General features: G+C 40.1%; 1 long non-coding RNA gene across 1 annotated transcript in view; it reads left to right on the top strand.

The window, feature by feature from the left end:
- LOC134957079 (uncharacterized) overlaps window positions 1–3,217 on the top strand; it is a 129,230-nt gene extending 126,013 nt beyond the window's left edge. Inside the window, exon 3 of the long non-coding RNA XR_010186440.1 lies at window positions 2,831–3,217. This is a non-coding gene — a long non-coding RNA (uncharacterized LOC134957079). The remainder of the gene's footprint in view (window positions 1–2,830) is intronic.
- Window positions 3,218–18,809: the final 15,592 nt, after the last annotated feature.

Here is an 18,809-nt window from a genome sequence, read left to right as displayed (position 1 = left end):
CAAGATCCTGGACTCACGTCACCGTTACGGTCAACTATAATATCTTATTGACTGGAAGGGTTATGGTCCTGAGGAACGTTCATGGACCAATGCTTCTGATGTCCATGCTCCTGCCTTGGTCCGGAGATTCCATTCCAAGTTTCCTCAAAGGCCATAGAAGTGTCCTGGGGCCACTCCTAAAGGGGGGGGTGCTGTCACGATCCGGGTATCTGGACGCCATTTCTTACCCATCAGATGCCTCCTAAGGCTGGCTCAGCGCTCCAGGACCGGATCCCATCTGTTATCCTGATGTGTACATTCCTGTATCCTCTCCTGTCACTCTGGGACGCTGTCACAGTAAACGCCACATTACACCTGGCATGGCGTCTCCCGCGGCCTCCGCCGCCGTCCCTGAACTTCTGCATGCAGAGTGTCTGAGTGGCGATTACGTCAGCCGCGTCCTCCGCTGTGTCCGCGTGGTTGGATGTGCATCTGTCAGCCTGGCGCCTCCTGTCTCCGGTGGCCGGCGCCGCCATTACTGTTTTCATTACCACATGGATTACAAACCAAACTTCCCTCCAAGTGTCTGCATGGGCGCAGCCATCTTGGATTCTGTCAGCTGATCATTTCCACCAATCTGTTCTCAGTATTGTTAATCTGCATAATTGCCTAGCCAATCCCTTCCTTGCTGCAGGTATAAATACACTGTGCCTGAGCAAGGAAGGCGTCAGTGCTTTGGTTGTCAAACCTAGTTCCTGTTTGTCTCTCTCCTGTGATTGTCTTCCAGGTTCCAGCTCCTGTCTCAAGACTTCCACCATAGAGACCCGCACCAGCATTCCACCTGCGGTGTAGCCTGACTCTCCAATCCATTGTGGATTCATCTGTTTCCAGCTACAACATTACCTGCTTCCAGCTCAGCTTCCAGCAGAGTACAGCTTCCATTAAAGGGCCGGTGTCCTTTCTACACTTTACCACTCTCCACCGGTATTATTATTTCTCCGCTCTCAAGTTCTACATTTCAGTTCATATTTCATCGCTCCCAAGTTCATTTATTATTTAACTGGTTCCAGCCAGTATCCACTCCGTGCTAACAACAGTCTGGTTCCAGCCAGTATCCACAGCAGCTGTTTTATCTTCAGCAACCCAGCTTTTCCTGGAACACCAGCTGGCACAATCCTGGGTTATCTCCATTGCTACAGTCGGGCCTGGTAAGGACTTTCCATCTAGAAGATCATAAGAACTATCTCACACTACCAGTGCCCTGTGGCTCCTGCCATCCTGTAGTACCCAGGAACTGTATTTATTCTTTGCTGACTTTTACATTTTCTTTTACTGCTGCTGTGTTGCGGAGTTGTCATAATAAACATCATTGACTTTTATCCAAGTTGTCGTGGTCACGCCTTCGGGCAGTTATTATTCATGTTACTTACATGTCCAGGGGTCTGATACAACCTCCCAGGTTCCGGTACATCTCAGCCCCTACAACTGAGGCTGCCTCCCGTCAGCTCAGGCCCTCAGTTGTGACATCATGGTTGCTCACCCCAGCTGATTACTGATGTAACTCACTCTCATGAATTAAGACTTGACTGAACCTAAATCAAGCAGCAGTCTAGCAAAATTTATCTTTTTAAATGTAAAGTGTCAGTCTATTACATATAACACTGTACTCCTTTAAAAGACAAAATCATATCAACAAATGTTGGGCTGTGAGACTAGTGTACTTGTATAAATTGTGATACACAGAATGGCAGTTGCTCAATCAATGTATTGGCCCATCACAGGTACATGTGACAGGTTAATCTAGACAAGAAAAACAAAACAATTTCCCCCAGCACACTGCAACAGTACAACAAAAGAGACTTTCATCCTACATGATAAGAGCAATGCAGATATCTCACTTCCATATGTTTCCAAACAAGTGAACAAGTTATATTCAATCACTCTAATTTCCCAAAATATCTAGAATATAATTGATTGCTCTGGAGTAGGTTATTAGAACTGCCCCTCTTTTGTAGCTAACATGTAACATTGCCATAAACATTTAAATATGACAATTACGTTCAATTGTTATTTTAAGAATTGACATGTACAGAAGACAATCTATCCGACATCTAATTGAATTAAGTGAACATTTTTAATTCAGAAGGAGCACACCAAAATGGAAGTAAGAGTGTATAATGTAAACAAATGATTAAAATATTTTATTGTTTTACACGTCTTTGTCACTTCTAAGTGATGCGGACTGTCTATTAGTTTTATTTATCTCCTTATGAATACGTAATTGAAAATAAAATGACAATGCTACATCAGCTTCCTGTTACCAAACTTTTTGTGAGCTGACGAACAACCATTTAAATGAACTGAAAAAACATATCCTAGAGAAAAAACCTCTGATCAGTCAAGGTTCAATACATTTGTCATGGTAATTAATAGAAAATATTAATTCCTCAATTAATCCACAGTATAAAACCAATAAAGTTGCCATGTTATTCAAATATCATCAATCACTTAATGAATCAGTTACTGTATGTGTCCATATTATTACAAATTCTCCACCATCCATGTGATAATAATATATAAATCTTCTGCAATAAGGAATTGTCATCAGTTTATTCTAGTTGAGAAGATTAAAAACAAAAGTTTGAAATATGATTTGGATTACAAATGTGTACAAATTATCACTGCAATCAAAGTGTCTGCCAACACAGGCTATTGATGTGATTGTATAGAATGCAATAAATTGTTGAAAAACAAAGGTAAATGATGATTTAATGGTGACCTTTAGAGAAATTGCCGATAAGTGATTGTTGCTTTTGGAGTCCAAAATTGTTCTGTTTTGTTTTTTTCACAGGAAGACAAACTGGTCCTTGATCGATCTCTGATGGATTTAAACTGAGATATTTGATGAGCAAATATATTTCAAGGAAACATGAGGGGAGAACAGGAAAAGGGAGATAAGAAGAAATGAAGGAGGGATCAAGAGGAGGAAAACAATTTGTCAGCACAATCTTTTAAAAACAGGTTTATTTATAAGGATTTTCTTGTATACAGAGGAAAACAACAATACCCAATGACATTGCAGTTATTAACTCAAGAAGCCTCCAGCGGATTTGAACATTTTAGCACATCCTCTGCGTGCATTTCATTCCATTTCTGAATCAGGTCAAAAGTGCGGTAATATAAATGACACATTTGTAATTGAATAAAGAGTACATCAATAGCAGTCATACAGTAAATTCTTTCTTTAGCGTAGCCTAGAAGGTATCAGTTACATATACAGTAAATATGAATAATAAAATCAATTAAATGACAGTCTTGTCACATGCTCCTACACTTCCCAAAACATAGTCAGCAGTGACCTTTATACCATGAACAGATGTATTCCAGAAATACAAATGCAATGGATGGGGGGGGGGGGGGATTTGACAGAGGCACAAAGGAGTGAGGAAGAGGCTGGGCCAGCCATTTAGTTGAGTGGTGACTAACACCATTACAGTAATAAGAGAATAAACAAACAGGCAAAATCCAGAAACTTGTCCATAAGTATCGCAACCCACTACACTACATGGACAACCTTGGTAGACATAAACATTGAACTAAAGAGAAACCCCCTAAGCAAACTAGACAAAATTATGAATATAAGATGGAATGTTGGTCGTACCATTGACTGTAGAGTCAAATAGCTCCCATGCCCAAAGCAAGATCATCCATCCTGATGCTTAAACAGTAAGACTGCTGTCACTGTGGACAAAACCATCACCAGCTACTTCTCCAAACAATCTTCAGATTGCGATCCATCAGCCTTCTCTGGGTGACCAATAAAACAGACATTGGGGCAGACGTATTAATGTGGGGAAGGGATAAAGAAGTGATAAAGCAGTGTAAGCGCAAGGTGATAACACACCAGCCAATCATTACTGATCTGAAAAATGACAGTTAGGAGCTGACTGGCTGGTGCGTTATCACCTTGCACTTATCACTGCTTTATCACTTCTCCAGGCTTAATACATCTGCCCCATTGTTTCTCTGAAGTCATCCCTCCATTCTGGAGAATTTGGAATGACTTACGAGCCACCGCAGTTCTTATCCCCGGGTTACGGTTGTTGCTAGGCAACAGGGATGTCATAGTACTTCCGCCCAGCGATCCTCATTGGTTGCTAGGCAACTGAGTGGATGCTGGGAATGCTGGGTCTGCTGTCTCTTAATAACTAGGATGCCGTGGCTGTATGTGCAGTGCTGCAGCTGCACTGAATCTGTGATTATTATGACACACCCAGTCTGGCTCTCCTCATTGGTTCAGCTTGCTTTAAAAGGCAGTCAGCACAGCTCTTCAGTGCTGGTTATAGCTTATACCCTGTCAGTGTAAGTTGCTGGTCCATGTCTCCAGGACACTCTGCCTGTCCTGTGGATACTCTGCCTGTTTATCTGCCTGTCTTGAACTGATATACATATCCCTTAAATTTTTAAATTTCAGTGTATACAGTTTTTATTAATGCCAACTGATTAACAGAGATCTGGTGATTAAGGGGGACATTTACTAAGCAGTGATAAGAGCGGAGAAGTGAGCCAGTGGAGAAGTGCCCAAGGCAACCAATCAGCACTGAAGTAACATCTATAATTTGCATACTATAAAATTATACAGCGCTGCTGATTGGTTGATGGTGCAACTTCTCCACTGGCTCACTTCTCCGCTATTATTACTGCTTAGTAAATGTCCCCCTAAAGTTGCAAAACAACTGTGAAAAGTGGAAGTAGGGTCTCAAAAGGGAAGAAGACGTGTGTTTTAAGGTACAGAAATCACTGCAGAATTCTGATTTTATTTTCCCATCAGCAGTTTCAGGAAAATACTATTATACCTCAAGTATCCCAATGTACTATAGAGGCCAGCGTGTAAAGTAAATGTATGCAGTCTATACATTTCATATGAATTATATGCTCTTTTCACAAAACATTGAGGATTAGATCCTTTGGTTTCCATGTTGACATTTTCTTATAAATTTGACAGCCAATGGTCTCATTATGTGCGGCAATATGGAAAATAGACTCAAATGTCAGCTAAACTAACTGTTAAGACTGGAGAGAGAATTGACAGAAAATTCACAAAGGCAGTTATATAGACAGAGCCGTTTGAGGCCTTTCCTATACAAAATTCCTGATGTGCCAGTGTCCAGCCTCGGGGTATGTAATGATCTAAAGGAATCTCAATTTCCCTGTGTATTTTCCCTACTGTCAGGTGCTGCTTTATTTTCATCCTTCTAACGAAGAATGGTTGGGCATTATAATATAAACTTTACAATATGTTATAATATATTTATAATATATTTTACAGTTCATGCTAAAATGACATCTTGCCTCAGATTATAATAATTTATTAATATGTTATGTTATGTTATGTGTTGTGTTGAGCGTGTTATGCCCTACAAACTAATATATACCTCTTAGAGTATATATATTAAAATATTGAACAAAAGGGATGTATAGAGAGATACATCTGTTGCCGAGCCATGTATTGTACTGTGTGTATTTACTGTAAAATAAGTGAATATTTTTTACATTTTTTCACTAAAATTCATTCAGAAAAGCCTTTATGTTGCTTGTCTCTGACCATGTTTATTGTAAATATGGGCAGTTTACAATGGTGCCCGTAAGACTACAAATATTATTATTAACCTTTATTTATATTGCACCACAAGGGACCCGTAGCACCCAATTACAGAGTACATAAACAAATACGCAAAACAAGAAAACAATGACTTGCAATTCAAGACTATATAGGACAAGTACAGGTATATAAACATAGCTGCGTCAGCAGACGACACTGAAATAAGTATCAGGGCAACAGAAAACCAAGGCATTTGGTGCCGTCGAAGGAGATATTAAAAAGAAGATAGGTTAAGTAAAAGAAGGAAAAGCTCATGTGTCGCTTACATTCTAAAGGGTAGGGGCAGACAGACAGGGGTGAGATAGATGTAGTAGACAGTGAGTGTGGGACAGAGGGCTTAGGATGAGAGATTGCTGAAGTGGGTTTGGAGAGCCCATTTGAAGGGGGAGAGGTAGAGAATTCAGAGAAAGGGAGCAGCACGTGCAAGGAAGGAGGTAGGAGACGGAGGAGGTAATTGTTGGCAGAGTGTACTTAGCTATCTAGTGCAGTGATGTCAGTCCACACACTTAGTGACAAACAGTAATGCAGGTTTATTTAGTGAACACAGGTGACTCAGATGTAACACTGATAGTGGTAATCAGGAACCCATATATCACACAAGGTAACAGCATTAGGTAGTGGTACTTATCAGGAGATGTCTGTGGTGGTGAGGGATGGAGGACTGCACAGCCATGAAGTCTGACTCCCACTGTAGAGAAGATAATGCATGCACTGGAACACTGAGTCTCTGTAGCTGAGATCTGCTCCCAGTCTCAGCTCTGCACACTTGTACACCAGGATTACGACTCTGTCTCTCTGTATGTCACACTCTCCTCACTCTCTCTGAGATGGAGGAACAGGAACTTACATCATATAACTCCGCCTCCGAGTGACTCTTGGCACTAGAGGTCTAACACTAGGGGATGCACCCTTAGACTGATACACAGAAGGAGACAGGTACAGCGCACACCATATCCTAACACTCCCTCTTGCTCAAGACTGTCTCCAGTCACAAGTTTAAAGAACATGACATTTTATCAAACAAATCAATAAAGTTACTCAAGTAACCGAACACATAATGTGAAGCAAAAACAGTAAGAATAAATCAACATTAACCATATTCTTGTCCACATTCCATCAGGAATACAAGTAGCAGGTGTGATGACAGTCCTTTTGTCAACATGTCAGCAATATTTTCTTCACTTGCAACATATTCCACATTGACGAACTTGTTTTCCACCAACTCACAAATGAAATGATGTCTTATAGCAATGTGCCTAGACTGTCCATGATGCTTTGTGCTATAAGAAAGATCAATTGCTCCCTTGTTATCACACTTTATGTTGATGATCTCACTGTGGTAAAGACCTAATTTGCATAACGTATCTCTTATCCAAAGCGCTTCTTTTGAAGTTTCTGTGAGCGCCATGTACTCTGCCTCTGTTGTACTACTACTTGCCCACCTTACGGCTGTGCCTGCCAGTGCAAACAGGAATCCAGTATAAGAACATCTATCATCTTCTGATCCCCAGTTGGTATCACAGAATACTTTTAAGTTAGTATCTGATGATCTAGTAAATTTCATCTTTAGGGAACTTGTACCTTTGAGGTACTTGAGTATTCTCTTTACTGCAATCCAGTGTTTTCTCCCAGGATTATTTGCGAACTGGCTTGGTGACATGGCCTTGACCATCTTTTTACTTTTATCAATGGGGGTACTTACTGGTTTTGCATCTGTCATTCCGTATTTGGAAATTATTGCCTCAATGTATGTTTGTTGGTCAATTGTGGCAGTTCCCTCTTGCAGGTTTTGTACAATTTGTATACCTAATAGATGATTTGCAGGGCCTAGATAATTCAACTTGAATCTTTGTTAAGCTGGTGCTTGACATCAGTGATGTGATCTTCTTAACCTGCCAAAAGTAAATCATCCACATCGACAGCTATGATGAACAACTTTTCTTTGATAGTTTAAGGTATAGGCAGTGATCAGTCTCTGACCTAACAAAGTTCATTTCTAGTAACGCTGCATCCAACTTTACATACCAGCAATGAACACTTTGCTTGAGGCCGTATAGCGACTTCTTTAAGAGACAAACTTTCCCAGTTTGGAATATGTCCATATCATAATTTTAACGAAACGAGATGGCCTTGGACTGAGAACCTTTATATTCATCACTCGTTTCTCTCAGTATAATGTACTTTTTAATCCTTGGCCCAGTCTAGGTATATACACCAGAGCCTAGGTGTATAATGTATACTGTTATTTCATGTTATTAGGTATTTATTGTCTTTGCTATTACCTGCAATATGGTATGTATTGGACAATTGCCATACTGTGTGACTATAGCAGGACAGGCCATAGTGTGTGACATGAGGAGAGCCAGGCAGCTGTGCTAGTTCATTACCATTTGTATCACATATGTGAGTCCATTGTGTGAGGTGTGATAGGTGTTGCTGGTAATGTAATCAGAACAATGACTGAGTGACTGGTAAGATAGCTAGCTGCCAGCCCAAGTTATGTATCTAGGTCATCAGGTCATCTGGGAGGTAATTAGGTTAGAACTCCCAGAGGATGTACAATGGCTCTCCACAGCACTATACTGGCTGAAATAGCCTTGGGATATCCTGACCCAACCTCCTGAGTAGACTGTTTGGCACCAGAGGGGATCTGCCAGTCAGGTATATAAGGAGAGCAGGTCTCAATGGAAGGGAGTCTATTGTGGTGGATCCTGTGAATCAGACATCAGCAGGAAACACTCTGAGCTGGGCATCGTTGTGCCACCAGAGGAAACCCTACCAAGACAGGGTCAGTGTGAGCCAGTACCCCAGGCTGGGGGACACAGGACTGTCTAGCAAGAGGTAGTGGTAAGGATACAGATTACTTCTATTGCTACTTATGGATGCTGACTGCAAGAGGCTGCTGGAGGATATGTGCTACCAATTACCCTGTAACATGTGACTATTTTATGGTGTTGTAAAGACTTATTTTTTATATATTCTGATCTGCCCGAGTGAATTGAATCCCACAGAGGGTAACCACCATCCCAGTGAAGCGTGGTTTCCTCACAATAATGTTCAGGCGTTTCCATATAAATTTCCTCAATCAATTCTCCATTTAGGAATGCGGAATCAAAGTCTAGTTGATATAACAGTAGATCATGTAGTGTTGACAGTTCTGTATCAATTGCTGACTTCCACTCTGTCCAATCACTGCTTGACTTTGCTTCCTGTATGTTTTGGGGTACACAGTAAGCTATGTTTGCATACTCATCACTGTATTTCTTGGCTGGAATACCTTTGTGGCTCCTCGTGGAACATCTGTTCTCTGACTTGTTGTCTGCTTTGACACTCTCAGATTCAGACACACTTTCTGCTGCTGAATAAATAGGGAAAAAAGGAATGGCTGCGCAAATGTATAAGAGCAATTGATAATCATTTATGATGAGCAGTTAATGATAAGAGCTGATGTGTAATAAAGAAAAAATTATTATATTAATACCATTGGTTATAACACTTTAAGTCTAAATATAAAAATCAATAAAAGCATTCATGCAAAGGTTAAATGTGGCAACACCTTGATCAATGGACTATGTGAACTGCAAAATAGTGTCTTTTTGTTAAAAAGAAGAACCACAGGGTCCGATAGTTAATTTTACAGAAGTATCCACAGTTCCAAATAAACAGCCAATTGGTGTATTGCTGAAAATAAATGCCGTGAGGGGGTTTCAAAGGCAAATGGATGCTGTCATTTTGCACGTGATTGAATACCTCTCCTAGGGCTGGTCCATACTGAGCGTCCTCGGTATTGCGGTCCTGCAGTGCCCAGTGTCCGTCTATGCGGCAAGGAGATGGACGTGTTGTAGCCAAGCAGCCAGCGATGGATGGTGCAATATCAGCAGCGTGCTGAAGGAGAATACCAGCGGCTCTATACAGGTGGCTCTATGAGCAGCTCTCTGCCTTGTAGGTAACAGACTCCGCGGCGTACTGAAGGGAATGACCGGCGGCCGTATGATAAGCCGGGATGTGGAGCCGGGATATCGGTAGCTCAATAAGCAGCTTGCTACCTGATAGGTAACACGATCAAGGTGTGCAAGGAGGCAGGATCCTGACGCGTTTCTTCACAAATCATGTGACTTTGTCAAAGGTATATCCAGCCTCAAGAATTGTCAGTATTTAAAGCATAGGTATAATGATAAACATGTGTCAGCAATTAGCTGATCAATCAATCAATATAAAGGCAAATACACGTCAGCTCAGGGGGAATTCGCTCTACGATAGTACAAATAATTATAAACACAATAAACAGGAATTCAATAAGCTTAATATATGTAATAAGGAGATAAAGATAAAAAAAAGAATATAAATAGAGATAATATGTTTGTCTGAGTGTGCATAATTAAACATTGGAAACCAATAATAACGGATTATATATCAAGTATTAATAAACATGATAACAATCAAACTAGTCCAAAATAAGGATAATAGATATCTATGACCTGTGTTAAAATTATTATAACAGGTATAAATACAATAAACAGAGATATAAAATATTGAGATGTTGGGAATCGAACACCCGGTCATACCAAGAAGCATTGAGGTCTACAGTCAAAGAGTCGTCGGTATACCAGATGCGCCACAGGGCTCATCAGTAAGTTCCACTGAAAAGAGTGATGATAACAACTAACAAAATAACTGGTGTATATAGCAGCTGTATCACGAGATCGAACTGATAATATATCTATAAAGTATAAACGATAATTAAATTTGCTGATCATTAAAAGGAGAAAAAAGAAAGAGGAAAAGGATATATACAAAAAAATAGAAGATAAATAAATAAAGGATAAGAAATGGAGAATAAATAATAAAAAAAAAATTATTATAAAAAAATTATATTGTAAATTATACCAGGTATCAATTATATTAAAGTTATATACCAGTAGAACAAAGAAGGTTTTTTTCTGTTTAAACAACGATATGGGTGTAGACTAAAGAGGGTGGATCATAGAAGGCAAATAGATGTTAACATGGATCCATTTCAATGGATTCATTCAGTCCTTCAGGGGTAAGGGTCCTCAGTTTGTGGATCCAATAATTTTCTCTGAGGCAAAGCTTCCTGTATCTGTCATCGCCACGGGCGGTAGGAAGTATAGTCTCAATGCCAATAAGTTTAATATCTTCAGGATTCTTATGATGTGTTTCTAAAAAATGACAGGAGACACTATGAAAATGAAACCCTTTAAGAATATTGCGTCTATGTTCTAAAAATCTAATACGCAATTTACATGTTGTTCTGCCTACATATATGAGATTACAGTTGCAGACCAACAGGTAAATTACGTAAGTGCTATTACAATTAATGAAAGATCGTATGTCAAATTGTGAGTGATTAGATGAGAAGAAGACCTTAGAATTGTTCTGAATGTAAGAACAAGAAATGTATTGTTTAGCGCGGCATTTGAAGCAGCCAGTGATTTTTGGAAGCCACTGTGATGATTTGTCAGCAGTTGCAGTAAATCTAGGAGTCTGTAAAGAAACTAGGAGCAAGATATTGCTGTAAATTATTTGACTTTTTAAAGATAACCGACGGAGTATCACTTAGTTCAGTTCTGAGAATATGATCCGTAAGAAGAATGAAGTGATTGTTATGGATGATTTTCCTAATCTTTGAGGAAGAACTATTAAACTGAGACATGAAATGTGGTTGATCATGATCAAAATTACTCTCTTTTTCTTATTATAGGTCAGAAGATCGCTTCTGTCCAGAGAATCCACTCTTTCTCGGGCATTTTTAATAAGCAACATAGGATAACCTCTATTATAGAAAGAGAGAGAGAGCTCATCAGCCTGTGTTATTAAGTTATCTACATCACTGCAGTTACGTTTAATACATCTCAGTTGACCATAAGGGATGTTGTTTATCCAGGGTTTGTAGTGTGAACTATCATAATGTAGGACATTTAAAGTATCTACTTCTTTCCTAAAAGTTTTAGTAGAGATTTGGCCATCAATGGCAGTCAGAGAACTATCCAAAAAGGAAGTAGAAAATTTATTAACGGTGCTGGTGAAATGTAAATTATAAGTGTTATCGTTAAGGGTATTAGCGAAGGTAGAAAATTGTGAGATATCACCATCAAAAATGAAAAAAGGTCATCTATGTAACGGCCATAGTAGACGAGGTCCGCGCCAAAGTCCCGCCCCCACACATGGGCCTCCTCAAAGGCACCCATGTATAGGTTGGCGAAGCTAGGCGCGAACCTCGTCCCCATGGCCGTCCCAAGTATCTGTAAATAATATTGTTTGTTGAAAACAAAATAATTATGTGATAATATGAATAAGATAGAGTCAAGAATGAATTGTTGAAGACCCTCACTAAAGGACTCAGATTTTGCAAGATAGTCAGCAACGACAAGGATGCCCTTCTGGTGTGGAATATTCGAATATAACGCCTGGACGTCACAAGTCAAAAAGAAGAAGGAATCTTTCCATTTAATGTTTGAAATATCATTTAAAAAGGAAGTGGTGTCTTTAATGTGTGAGCGGAGTGAAGAAGCTAATGGTTGTAAAAAATAATCTACAAAATGTAACAAATTAGAAGTGAGGGAACCTACACCAGAAATGATAGGTCTACCAGGAGGTGCAGTGAGGGATTTGTGAATCTTGGGTAAATGATAATAAGTGGGAGTGATAGGGTGAGTTGGTAATAAGTATCTTTGTTGCTGTTTGGATACAACACCCTTCTGCAGTGCATCATTGACCAATAAGGTTAATAATTTATGAAATTCCTGTGAGGGATTAGAGGACAATTTAACGTAAGTACTGCTATCACTAAGCTGCCTGTATGCTTCAGTTAGATAATCGTGAGTGGGCGGGGTCATTAGCCAGCTTTTGGAGAGCTAGCCTCTCCTGGACAGATAAATTATGTCTATATTTTAATGTTTTACTTTCTTTCTGACAGAGGTTATTGAAATCATCGAGAGTCTTCTTATAGAAGATATTAATAGAGGAACTTTTATGATGTAATGGAAAGAACTGAGACTTATTCTTAAATTTGGACATATGATCATTATTATATTCACAATTATAGATTGGAATGATATGATTGGATGTACTGTTCTCCGTAGCAAGGGACTCTAAGATGTCTAAGCCCAACTTGTCGTCATCATCCAAAACAATAGGTATACCATCTACTTTATGTTGAGCCAGTCTTTTCGTGGCAAAATATCTTTTACGAGCCAAGGTGCGGATGTATCTATTAAGTTCTACAAATAAATTGAAAAAAGAGGGCGGTTTGGTAGGAGCGAATTTAAGGCCTTTTGATAGAAGTTGCATTTCAGATTTACTGATTTGAGCAGAGGACAGATTATAGATATTGGTCACATCGAAGGTCTCTGATCTCGTTTTTTTTTCTCTGTATCCTGTGGCCTCCTCTACATCCTCTATGCTTTCTTCTCTCGCTCTCTTTGGGGAGTCTATTCTGAGAGATTCGTAACGATTTGGGAGTGATGTGGTGGCCTGGGCATGTAGGTCATCTGATCCTTTTCTAAAAAATTAGTTGTAGCTGAGGTGTTATTCAGCTGGGATCCATTAGTAGAATAACTATTCCCATGATATGAAAGTTTAGATCTAACTACTGAGTCTACATAGGGGTGTTTAATTGAGGAGAACAATCTAGTGTCAGTGTTGAGATTATTTGGGGGTCTGGGTTTAGTAATAGGTTGAGCCCTTTGTTCTTGTTTGTTAAAGGGTCTATTCCTAGAATTGTTATATGTTCTGTTGTGTCTCCAATTGGACGTACTACGTGATCTGCCCCTGTTTGACTGGTTGTCTCTCTTATTGAAACTACGTACTCTATTGGAGTTGTAGTCATCTGTGTCCCTAAGATACTTTCTATTTTTGCCTTCTATGATTTCCCTCTCGTAATGTTCTAATTTATGATTGAGTTTGGAATCATTAAATTTGAATTGTGGATGGTTAGAAAATACACTTAAGTTTTTCTTAGTGTCATCTATTTCCTTTTTTCTGCTGCCTGTACATCCAATAATACATTTTGTTTTTGCGCCACTGCTCCACTTAGTGGTTCTGTCTTGTAGAATACCACATCTCTGGATTTAAGAAGATGTTTACTTGTAACATCCCAAAGTCTGTATCCTTTGCTTTTTGTTGCAGTATCCAGGCATTATACGTTCTATGGATTTTGGATTTAGCTTTCTTCTTTTCTCCTTTGGTATATGTGCAAAAGCTTTGCTCCCGAAGACACAAAGATGACGGGTACTTGGCTTTTTCCTGGAGCACGCATCCAGTGGCATTTTACCTTTGATGGCCACTGTACTGTAGGTGCTCGAATCTTTAGGTATACTGTAGTAGATACTGCTTCTGCCCAAAACTTATTTTCCAGGCCAGCATCACTTAACATAGTCCGTGCTCTCTCAGCAATTGTATGGTTTGCCCACTCACTCACACCATTCTGTTCCGGTGTGTAGGCAAATGTTAGCTGATGCTTTATGCCATATTTCATAAGGAATGCGGCTAAGACTTGTAATCATACTCTCCACCGTTGTCTGGTCTCAGGATCTTTAGTTTCAGACCTGTCTGATTCTCCACCAGGTTTTTGTACTCCACAATTTTGTTGACAACTTCACTTTTCTCCTTAAGTAAGCACACGTGTGTCATTCCTGTGGCATCATCAATGAGAGTCATGAAATACCTGTAGCCACTGATTGATTCTTCCTCCATTGGACCACACACGTCTGTGTGCACTAGCGCTAACGGTGTCTCTGCTCTACTAACTGACTTTGGAAATGGGTTGCAAGTTTGCTTGCTTTTTATGCAACTCTCACAAATGGGTCTTTCAGTGTTGCTCATGGTGATCCCTGTTACTATTCCATCTAGCAATTTCTGGACTTGTCATAACCCAGATGACCCAAGCATTTGTACCACAGCTCCATTGACTGTTTTTCCTCTGTAGCCATCATTGCAGTACACTCCTCGGTGTCCAGGACACATAGTTGGTTGCACCGGGTTGCTGAAGCAATAACAGTCCCTCTTTTATTGTGCACCATACAGTTGCCATTCTGAAATGGGACTTTGTAGCCTTTTTCTCTAGGACGCTGATAGCAATTAGAGATTACTTCCTAAATCAGGCACATACAACACATCTTGGATATCTGTAACAACTGTCTCACCTCCAATTCTTAAAAGTACTGTGATTGTCCCAGCTTGTTATGCAGTAAGGGCCTTATTTCCAATCCCTGTAACTGTAGTGGGAACACACGGTATTAAAGAATTTAACCAATACTTATTGCAAATGAAATGTTTAGTGGCCCCCGAGTCCATGTACCAGCAATCCTTCCTGTGACTGTCTGCTACATTCAATGCAATTTCTCATTCTGCAATCTGAAGCTTTATGTCCTATCTTGTGACATACAGAACACTTGAATTTGTGCTTTCTGGACTTTGTGCCCTTTGTGATCAAGGCAGAACCCTCAGCTATGGTCTTGACAGGTATACGTTCTTGGAACTGCAGCAACTTGGCTCTTACAATCTCCGTTGTCAGTTTAGTGTCGTTTGACTCTAACGCAACCACCAATAAATCAATTCTGGCATCAGATTCTGTAACATAGCAATTGTGACCTCTTCCTCGTCCACCTGATACCCCACAGATGCCAACTGCTAAACTATCAACAATAACCTATCAATGTAATTGTTCATATCCTTGCAGGCACTCAGTTTCGTTCCATAGATCATGTGTCTTAAACTGATTCTTCTCATTAGACCTTTATCTTCATATTCATTTTTCAGGGCTGTCCACATGTCCTTAGCTGACACTTTCCCATTGACTATTCAATAGGCATGCTGCTCCACAGCTAAACCTATTGTCCCGATGGCTCTGTCTACGTCATCTGGGTTTGGACCTGCTCCCGGGTCTATAGTAACCTTCCACAACTTTTCCCACTTAAGCTGCATCTCCATGGCAAACTTCCATGTAGCATAGTTCTCTGAACCTTTCGGCTTAGCAAAGTTCATGCTGTGTCCTGTGCTGTACATGCTTTCTGCACTTGTAATAAATGTCACTTTAAACTGCGTCACCATGATTATTCAACAGCACTCAGCACTCACTTTACTATATGAACAATAAGTAGCTGCAGAAATCTGTATGTATATTTTCTATCCCCTGGATGCACAGCATACACCATTTTAGAACTTATTTAAAATTTTCCAGTCCCTGAGAATGAATATTAGCAATCTAGAGTGACAACGTAAATCATCCTATAATTAAAAAGTCCATATAATCCAATGTCATATACATTCGTTATTTAATTCACTTGTTCATTTCTTTCTTTCTTTTAAATGTCAGCCACCTCCTTTACATAACATCCAGCGAATCTTCCAGTTGTTATAGTAATGGACAAAGAGACTATAGGACAGTATTCAGTTCCAATGCCTCATCCAGGCCACTAGGAAACAGTGGGGCAGATGTTCTAAGCTCGGAGAAGTGATAAAGCAGTGATAAAGAAGTGATAAGTGGAAGTTGACAGTTAGGAGCTGATTGGCTGGTTCGTTATCACCTACCACTAATTGCTTCTCTATCACTGCTTTATCACTTCTCCAGGCTTAATACTGTACATCTGCCCCAGGGAATTCATTGGATTCTGAAGGGGAAGGGGAGCCAGTGAAGGGGTTGTAAGAGACGGGAGGTGGACCTCCACATAAAACGTAGGCCCATCATCATAACAGCAAGTAGTAAAATTGTATTTCTATCTACATAACAAAATTATGCAATTGTTATACTTTAGCATATTTAGGGAACATTGGGGCTGATAAATGGCACTGATTATACCTACACAGCACTGGTTATAGCTCCTCCTCTTCTCACAACAGGTCCTTCATCAGTTTCAGCCCCAGGTCCATGTGACCCTTAATCCGGTCCTGATTGGAGAATGAGCTCATGAAAAGCAAAGATTTATCAATGCAGATGTCTTTCCTCCTTTTAATCAGTGCAGGTGCAGTTTGCACAGACAATACATCCTCTCAGGGGTGTAGTAAGAGTGGCCGGTGATCAGGATCCTGGCACCCAGCATCCCAGCAACCCAGCGCCGGGATCCCAACCGCCGGCATGCCAGCAGCAGGGCGAGCGCAAATGAGCCCCTTTTGGGCTTTATTCTTCCTCTAGGGGGGTCGTGGACTCCCAAGCGGGAGAATAGATGTCGGTATGCCGGGTGTCGGGATTCCAGCACCGGTATAAAATGAAGCTGTGGCCAGTCGTTTAAGATCTTTGGGGGTATCCAATTAGCTGTGATAAGTGTTTTTTTCGATAAATTATTGCAAATTACGATAATTCAATATCCTATGAGCGGCGATAAGTTATCGTGATAAGTCACCATCTCTGAGCAGGTGATAAGTAGTGCAAAATCCCTATTTTGTGCTAAAAATGATATAGATTGTAAGCTTGCGGGCAGGGCCTTCCTACCACTATGTCTGTCTGTTTTTACCCAGTTTTGTTCTATTACTGTTGTTCTAATTGTAAAGCGCAACGGAATATGCAGCGCTATATAAGAAACTGTTAATAAATAAATAAAAATAAAGGCAGATTTCTCCACTCTCTCCTATACTTATATCAGCTTTTGCCAGCTAAAATTTTTCTGCTAATCCTGTTATCAATGTTTTGGAATAGGATAGGTGTGATAAATGGGAGCATGCAGACTGCGATAACCCGATTTTCCGGGAGATAGGTGCGATAATATCAGCCGCGATCAAGGATCACGTTATTGCGGCTAGTTGGGTACCCCCTTTGTAACTCTTTTATGTTTTGGAGTGTATATTGCTGCTTTATATTTAATAACTGGTACTGTTTATTATAATAGTTATTCATTTCTAGAATGTTTCATTTCTTTTAATTTTCATAGAAACAGTATCTAATATTTCTGTTGATCAGACTTTAGATTTGTCACTGGTGATTTTTTCCCTGCCTTGAAGGGTACTGTACTATCCGATCTTTCAGACTGTTATTTTATATCATGTTCAATAGTATGTGCACAGTATGTCTATTTATCAGAGAGGTTAGAAGGCAGAACAACCGCAAGGGCACTAGTTATATTCTATATTACCAAGTGTGTCTACTGCTACTAATAAGTTCTACTATTCAGTATATTTTATATATATATATATATATATATATATATATATATATATATATACTGACCTTTGTGCACATTTTGACAGACACACCAATAATTGGGACTTGTTGCAAGAATATTAGGTAGATAGTTAATTAGAAAATGATACATTAAGAATTACATTCAAACATACAATATATTTATTAACTGGTCAACTTATTTATCTCGAAACACAAAATCATACAGAAAGCAATACACGGCTATACATAACATCTTATCTAACATTAATATAGGATAACTTAATAGGATAATAATGGACTGACTATAAAATGATCTATTTCTCCATAATCCACATCTACAGTATATAGGAATGCCTATGTACTTGCATCACAAGGCTTTTTAATATATACAGTATGAACGGGTTGGGGCTGATATGTCTGCATTTGGGATGCCGGCGGTCAGAATACTGACTGCAGCATCCCGATGGTTAGAATCCCAACAGGGGTTGGGTACGTATGCTAATCCTTCCCACCTACCCCCCTAACCGTTACACTCCCTTACACCAGCCTAAGCCTAACCCCCCTTCCCCTGCAGCCTAGCTCTAATACTCCCGGGTGGTGCATAAACCTAACCCCCACTTCACGCAGCCTAAACCTAACCCTCCCCCTCTGCAGCCTAACCCTCCCCATGGGTGCCTTAACTTAACCCCCCCTCCCCACAGCCGAAACCTAACCCCCCTATCTGCAGCCTAACAATAACCCCCCCACCACCACCTAAACCTAACCTTCTCACCCCCCCCCCCACCCCCCCGCGCGGCCCTGGTTGTTGGGATGCCGGCGCCGGGATTGTGATCTCTGTGGCATGCCAGTGCAGGCATTCTGAGCAGTGTCAGGATTCAGGCGTTTAGTATTTCGACTGCTGGTATTCTGACCGTCGGGAACCTGACCGGATCCCATACGAACCACTGATATCTAGGATCACTAATAAGAAAACGGCACGTTAACAGAAAAGATATTAAACTTCTAACAAAAAATATCGGTATACAGAGAACGTGGGATCACCCGCATGGAGAC

Source organism: Pseudophryne corroboree, chromosome 9, assembly GCF_028390025.1.
Source record: "Pseudophryne corroboree isolate aPseCor3 chromosome 9, aPseCor3.hap2, whole genome shotgun sequence".
Classification (NCBI taxonomy): Eukaryota; Metazoa; Chordata; class Amphibia; order Anura; family Myobatrachidae; genus Pseudophryne; species Pseudophryne corroboree.
The sequence above is the reverse complement of the archived record's forward strand: the minus strand, read 5'-3'. Positions and strand labels throughout refer to the sequence as shown.